We start from the raw sequence: 7,192 nt of genomic DNA on the forward strand, positions 1-7,192 counted from the left end.
CTTGGGGATGCCCATGGCACCCCCAAGATAATCTAAATACACCAAAAAGCCAAAGCTTGGGGATGCCCCGGAAGGCATCCCCTCTTTCGTCTACTTCCATCGGTAACTTTACTTGGAGCTATATTTTTATTCACCACATGATATGTGTTTTGCTTGGAGCATCTTGTATGATTTGAGTCTTTGCTTTTTAGTTTACCACAATCATATTTGTTGTACACACCTTTTGAGAGAGACACACATGATTCGGAAATTATTAGAATACTCTATGTGCTTCACTTATATCTTTTGAGTTATATAGTTTTGCTCTAGTACTTCACTTATATCTTTTAGAGCACGGTGGTGGATTTGTTTTATAGAAACTATTGATTTCTCATGCTTCACTTAGATTATTTTGAGAGTCTTAAATAGCATGGTAATTTTCTTAAATAATCCTAATATGCTAGGTATTCAAGATTAGTAAAAACTTTCTTATGAGTGTTTTGAATACTAAGAGAAGTTTGATACTTGATGATTGTTTTGAGATATGGAGGTAGTGATATTAAAGTTGTGCTAGTTGAGTAGTTGTGAATTTGAGAAATACTTGTTTTGAAGTTTGCAAGTCCCGTAGCATGCACGTATGGTAAACGTTATGTAACAAATTTGAAACATGAGGTGTTCTTTGATTATCCTCCTTATGAGTGGCGGTCGGGGACGAGCGATGGTCTTTTCCTACCAATCTATCCCCCTAGGAGCATGCGTGCAGTGCTTGGTTTTTGATGACTTGTAGATTTTTGCAATATGTATGTGAGTTCTTTATGACTAATGTTGAGTCCATGGATTATACACACTCTCACCCTTCCATCATTGCTAGCCTCTTCGGTACCGTGCATTGTCCTTTCTCACATTGAGAGTTGGTGCAAACTTCGCCGGTGCATCCAAACCCCGTGATATGATACGCTCTTTCACACATAAACCTCCCTATATCTTCCTCAAAACAGCCACCATACCTACCCATTATGGCATTTCCATAGCCATTCTGAGATATATTGCCATGCAACTTTCCACCATTCCATTTATCATGACATGTTCATCATTGTCATATTGCTTTGAATGATCATGTAGTTGACATAGTATTTGTGGCAAAGCCACCGTTCATAATTCTTTCATACATGTCACTCTTGTTTCATTGCATATCCCGGTACACCGCCGGAGGCATTCATATAGAGTCATACCTTGTTCTAGTATCGAGTTGTAATCATTGAGTTGTAAATAAATAGAAGTGTGATGATCATCATTTAATATAGCATTGTCCCAATAAAAAAGAGAAAGGCCAAAAAAGGCCCAAAAAAGAGAAATGAAAAGGGACAATGCTACTATCTTTTTTTCCACACTTATGCTTCAAAGTAGCACCATGATCTTCATGATAAAGAGTCTCTTGTTTTGTCACTTTCATATACTAGTGGGAATTTTTCATTATAGAACTTGGCTTGTATATTCCAACAATGGGCCTCCTCAAGTGCCCTAGGTCTTCATGAGCAAGCAAGTTGGATGCACACCCACTAGTTTCTTTTGTTGAGCTTTCATACATTTATAGCTCTAGTGCATCCGTTGCATGGCAATCCCTACTCCTTGCATTAACATCAATCGATGGGCATCTCCATAGCCCATTGATTAGCCTCATTGATGTGAGACTTTCTCCGTTTTTGTCTTCTCCACATAACCCCCATCATTATACTCTATTCCATCCATAGTGCTATATCCATGGCTCACACTCATGTATTGCGTGAAGGTTTATTGCTTGGCTTGTCATCGGGGTTGTGCATGATGAGAGCATTCTTGTGTGACAAAAATGGAGCATGACTAAACTATATGATTTTGTAGGGATGAACTTTCTTTGGCCATGTTATTTTGAGAATACATAATTGCTTAGTTAGCATGCTTGAAGTATTATTATTTCTATGTCAATATTAAACTTTTATCTTGAATCCTTCGAATCTGAATATTCATGCCACAATTAAGAAGAATTACATTGAAATTATGCCTAGTAGCATTCCACATCAAAATATTCTGTTTTTATCATTTACCTACTCGAGGACGAGCAGGAATTAAGCCTGGGGATGCTTGATACGTCTCCAATGTATCTATAATTTTTTATTGTTCCATGCTATATTATATTCTGTTTTGGACATTATTGGGCTTTATTATACACTTTTATATTATTTTTGGGACTAACCTACTAACCGGAGGCCCAGCCCATAATTGTTGTTTTTTTTCCTATTTTAGGGTTTCGAAGAAAAGGAATATCAAACGGAGTCCAAACGGAATGAAACCTTCGGGAACGAGCATGAGATCGAGCATGAGGATAGTACCACCAAGATGTCCAAGCCCGACAAGCTCCAAGACGATGCTCCCAAGTTCGACTTCACCGCCATCCCTCTTTGTGGCATTGATGATGCCGAGTCTACTTCGACTCTTTTTCAAGACGGTGCGGCGACGAGTACGACTACGGAGACCCTCAAGGACCAAGCTTTGGAGGCGAGCAACAAGGTGGCGAGCAAGGATGATGCTTCCATATTTGGAGGCAAGAGTGATGATGTGCCATCTTCGGCCTTCATCCACGGCGACGGTGATGAGATGATTGAGCATGGGATTTTCCCTTCGGTCATGGAGGAGAGCGATGATGTGCCATCTTCGGCCTTCATCCACGGCAACTACAAGAAACTTGTTAATACATGACGGTCCTTGTCCGTCATAGATCAGTCAAAGTTTGTCATGCATACCCATCCTTGACGGATTTGAAATCCGTCATGTATATCGCATCATAATTTGCCATCGCACCTTCCATGATGATTCTTGGCCGCCATGGATCTGCTCGAGGCCCGCCGAGCCCAAACTAGGATGTGACGGAACAAACCGTCACCGATTTACATGACGTGGAAGCAACGTGGACCTAACATGGCGTCTACATGATTCTGACGTGGAGGCAACATGGCCCGTGTAATGACCAGCCCAATTTGGGGTTTTGCACTTTTGCCCAATAATTTTGTTCGAGTCCAATCGATTACATATCTATCTTTGTCCTGCCTATTTTTTTAGTTCAATAGATTAGACCATTTTCAGTCCAGCCTGTTTTTTTCTATGTATGCAGCATAATTTACGAAGGCAACAAAATTATATTCATTCAAATAATAGCACTTGTTCACAACACAATTAAAGATTTCCAACAATCTAGTCTGATTTCAAAAAACAAAGCTTAATATCAAAACATCACAAGAATAACTAGAACGCACTATAAGCATTTAAAAAAATCAAGTAAACATGACTAAAATGCACTACTAGCTGATTTAAATCTCCAACACTACACCACCACTTCCAGGTAGCTATTCAGGCCCAAGTAATTCCTGGTAAAAAACTTCAATCTCCAGTGACACGGACCAACTGCCAAACCTGTAAACAATTCAACACATAAAAAATTATAGTAAGTTATAACAACTAACTCCCAAATGAATAGAGAGTAATAATATTAGTTGATTTTCCAAGCAATCTAGACATAACCACACCTGGGAATTGTGAAGAATAGTAATATATGTTGGAAGAAAAAAAAAAGCATGCATTCTCCAATTACAATAAAGCATAGCCTTCATGGCATACAAGGTAGATAATTATCTATGCCCACACTTCAGAATGAGATGGGATATGGAATTGAGAGAGAGCAAATCTTTAAATTTTATACATGTCATTTCCTGATTATACCCTTTATAATAAAATGAATATAAGGGAAAGTTTTATAAAAAAGGGTACAAGATAATGAACCAACAAAATTAATATCATGTTAACAATGTAACCATTAGTTAATGATATGCAACAAATATTAACATGATTTTCTTGATGGATGTAAAGAGCCCTCACATGAAAATGTATTAAGTAAATAATTCAAGGGAGTATACCTAGATGTCATTTTTTTTCTTTAGTACATCATATTTTAGTTTAACTTAGCACACCATTGATTAATCATTCTTTCCAGCAGGCTTTGACTAATGACATGGTGTGAATAATACCAAGAAATAGAGAATATGCTAGTAATAACACTGAAATTTTGGGACTGAACAAATGCACTATGTAACAGATCGAACACTCCTAAATCAGAAGCAAAAATACCATCTATTATTAATGTTAAAGAAAAGCGCTCAATCTTCACTTCCGTCGCTCCTTTAGATTGCAATTCTGTGTACACGCATTTCTGGAAATACAATAGTAAAAAATCCATCATCTATGATGTAATAAGCGAAAAACACTCAGCATCAATGAAACTGTTGCTTTCAGACCCAAAGAAGGGAAAACAGAAGGATTAATCATACAACTATGTTAAGAAGTCAAGTAATAATTGAATGAGGCATCAAGGCAGTAGTGAAGCCTTGATGTTCCCTCGACAAGGTTTCGATAGATACCATATTATTTTGGTACAATTTCGTTAAATACAAGATAAACAATACCTGACGCAAATATAAAACGGCATAGTGACTTCACATAAAAAAGCGCATGTACATGATAAATTGAGTAGGTGATAAATTTTATTAACTAAAAACTAACACCACGAACACACATTCACTAGTTCTGTAGTAGTAGGACACCAGCACTAGTTCTGTAGCACAAACAGTAAGGTATTTACCCAAATTGTAGCACTCTAAGCTAGCCCAAACACTTGCATGCACTAATGTTCATTCTGTAGTAGCACAAGCTTGCGGCACAGGACCACCACACTTTTACGGAGTAGCACTGTACAAGTAAGCACAGCACTTGCATGCACAAATCACTCCTAGGTAGTGGACTAGTAGTAGCATGCTTGCTCTGGCAACAAACTTTAATATGTTCACTATTGGTCTAACACGTACAGGCCTAGGGAGATGCATGCATGCTGATGACCCAGTCACTATATTGCAGACAAACACATCATCCCAAGATGATTGGGGTTGTATGATTTTTGTATGATAAGCATCAACAACAAATGGAAGTTAGTTTTTACCAGCTTCTTGTTTATTCCTAGTTGTGCCCACGTGATAACTTAAGCAACTCCTCCAAGGTTCCATAGCCACCTGTCAAATTAACTGAATGTCAAAACACTTGTTGAAGAATTGTATTCAGAAATTTCTTTCACTTGTGGAAGAATTGTATTAGTACCTAGTAAAGCAATAAAAGCATCAACAAACCAAGCCATTTTGCCCTCCCCCTCATGCACGCCAGAAACAACTCTATAGGAGCATGGATCAGGGACAGTAAGAAACTAAGCACCCAGCTATAATATAAATTGACGTACATGATCACCTAAAACCTATAGGAGCATGGATCAAGTTTGATCTAGTGAAAAAGACAGGTGGCAATAATGTACTACTAAATAGCAGTGCTCCCCATCCAGCTTCTTGCAGCTGGGCAAAGTGAGGCCCAAACACTCCCCAACCCCCCAAGACCCGGAGCAAGCAAAGTAACAGCAGGGTGCCATTGATATCTATCAAGCATCTACAGATTTGGTAAATATAGCAGACAAATTTAAGTTGTTGGTGCAGTACAAGTTGAATAAAAAATATTGCAGATTGGTTCATAGGAATTGTACACCCAACCAATTTCATTTTCAATTTTAGGAATGCACATACAGATTGAAGTATACCAAATCCACCAATAATGTGTGTCGAATGATGTCCAAACTGAAACTCAACTGTAGGTATCCCTCTCCTATGTTACAACCAAGCCACGTGTCGGTATTGGATCGGATTGGACAAATCCAAATCAAAAAAGCTAGCTAGAAAGGAAGGGGAGGGGTCGCCCTTCTCTTACCACCGCCGTGGTGGTACGGCTGCAGCTTCTGATCTTCATGGCCCCGTGAATTTTTGTAGGTGCTGAAGAAGTTGCATACATCTCCAAGGACGTCGTGGAAGGCAAGCTGCACGGCAGACCATGAGAAGGAACACCTCTTCCCTGCCTTGCTCGTCACAGATCAGCTGCTGTGTGGTAACCCGCGCCATGGATCCCACGGGAGGAGCATAGCCTGGTCGATCTAAGAGGGAGGGGAGTAGATGAGGCAAGGTTGCCACGGATCCTGGAAAAGATGAACATGCGGGAGGGACGAATCTGAGGGAGGCCGAAACCTTAGCCATGGGTTTAAGAGGGATGGATTGGTGGGGGATCTGGCGGATCTAGAAGCTCCATGGTGCTGCGAGGTGAGAGCAGGAGAGGTGGAGGGTTGGCGGCTAGCTATTGGAGGAGGGTGGCGGCAATGTGAGGCGATGGGGAATGGGAGGAGGCTATGGACGGAGTGTGGAGACTGTTAGGGTTAGGTTTTTATACCAGGAATGGTTAGCCGGGCATTAGCGGGCTTTGGCGGGCTTATGGGGCTGTACCTGCCCATCCATGACAGTTTACAAAAATGTCATCGGAAATCCGTCATGGATTAACAAGTTTCTTTTACACCGAGAAGTGTGCTTGTGGTGAAGAAGCCTTGGCCTTCATGAGTTCTTGTTCCGCCTTAAGAGCACCAATGTAGTAGTCGTCGAGGGACTTGTAGTTCTCTAGGAAGGTAGTCTTGGAGATGTCATTGTGTAATCCCATCATGAAGTGGAACTTTAGTGAAATGGGGTCGTCCACGCCAGCTCATCGCAAGGCAATCTTCATCTCCTTGAAGTACGCGTGATGGACTTGTGTCCTTGGAAGGTGTTCTCCAATTGGCGTAGAAGTTGTTCCATGTAGGTTGGAGGCACGAACTCTCGCCGCAAAGCTCTCTTCGTCTTGGGCCAACTCATGTCATAGCTCTCCAAATGTGTGTGAAGCCACCATGCTGACGCGTAGTCATGGAAGTTCGTTGTGGCGCACTTCACTTGATCTTCGGGAGGAACTTGATGTAGCTTGAGGTAGTCATCCATGAGGCGCTCCCACTCGAGATACTCCTCGGGTTCTTGAGTCCCATAGAAAGGAATCTTATGGTGGGTGTCGAGGTCGTAGTAGCTCGTGGAAGTCGCGGACTTGAGCTTGGGGAGCTTTTCTTGAGCGTAGTCTTGAGGTGTTTTTGGCAAAGATGCAGCATGTCCAAAGGCGAAGATGCCTTGAAGTCGCTTGGTGAAGATGCCAAGGTAGATGGTGAAGTCGTTAAGCGGTTTTTGGTGTTGAGCTCTTGACCTCCACGTTCTTGTCGTTGATAGTGTCGATGCCGATGTGATCTTGCCGG

The 7,192-nt window shown here is 41.0% G+C and overlaps 1 long non-coding RNA gene across 4 annotated transcripts; it reads right to left on the reverse strand.

Moving 5' to 3' along the window:
- Nucleotides 1-3,132: 3,132 nt before the first annotated feature.
- LOC125524498 lies at nucleotides 3,133-6,277 on the reverse strand. 4 transcript variants are annotated; one of them, XR_007290773.1, is made up of 4 exons: nucleotides 5,809-6,277; nucleotides 5,003-5,072; nucleotides 4,138-4,219; nucleotides 3,133-3,426 (listed from the first exon to the last, which is right to left on the reverse strand). It is a non-coding gene; the product is annotated as an uncharacterized LOC125524498 (long non-coding RNA). The 4 variants fall into 4 exon arrangements; XR_007290775.1 differs by having other exon boundaries at nucleotides 5,003-5,706; XR_007290774.1 differs by having other exon boundaries at nucleotides 5,158-6,277.
- Between the last annotated feature and the right edge of the window lie 915 nt (nucleotides 6,278-7,192).

This window comes from Triticum urartu, chromosome 7 (genome assembly GCF_003073215.2).
Source record: "Triticum urartu cultivar G1812 chromosome 7, Tu2.1, whole genome shotgun sequence".
In the NCBI taxonomy this organism is placed as follows: domain Eukaryota; kingdom Viridiplantae; phylum Streptophyta; class Magnoliopsida; order Poales; family Poaceae; genus Triticum; species Triticum urartu.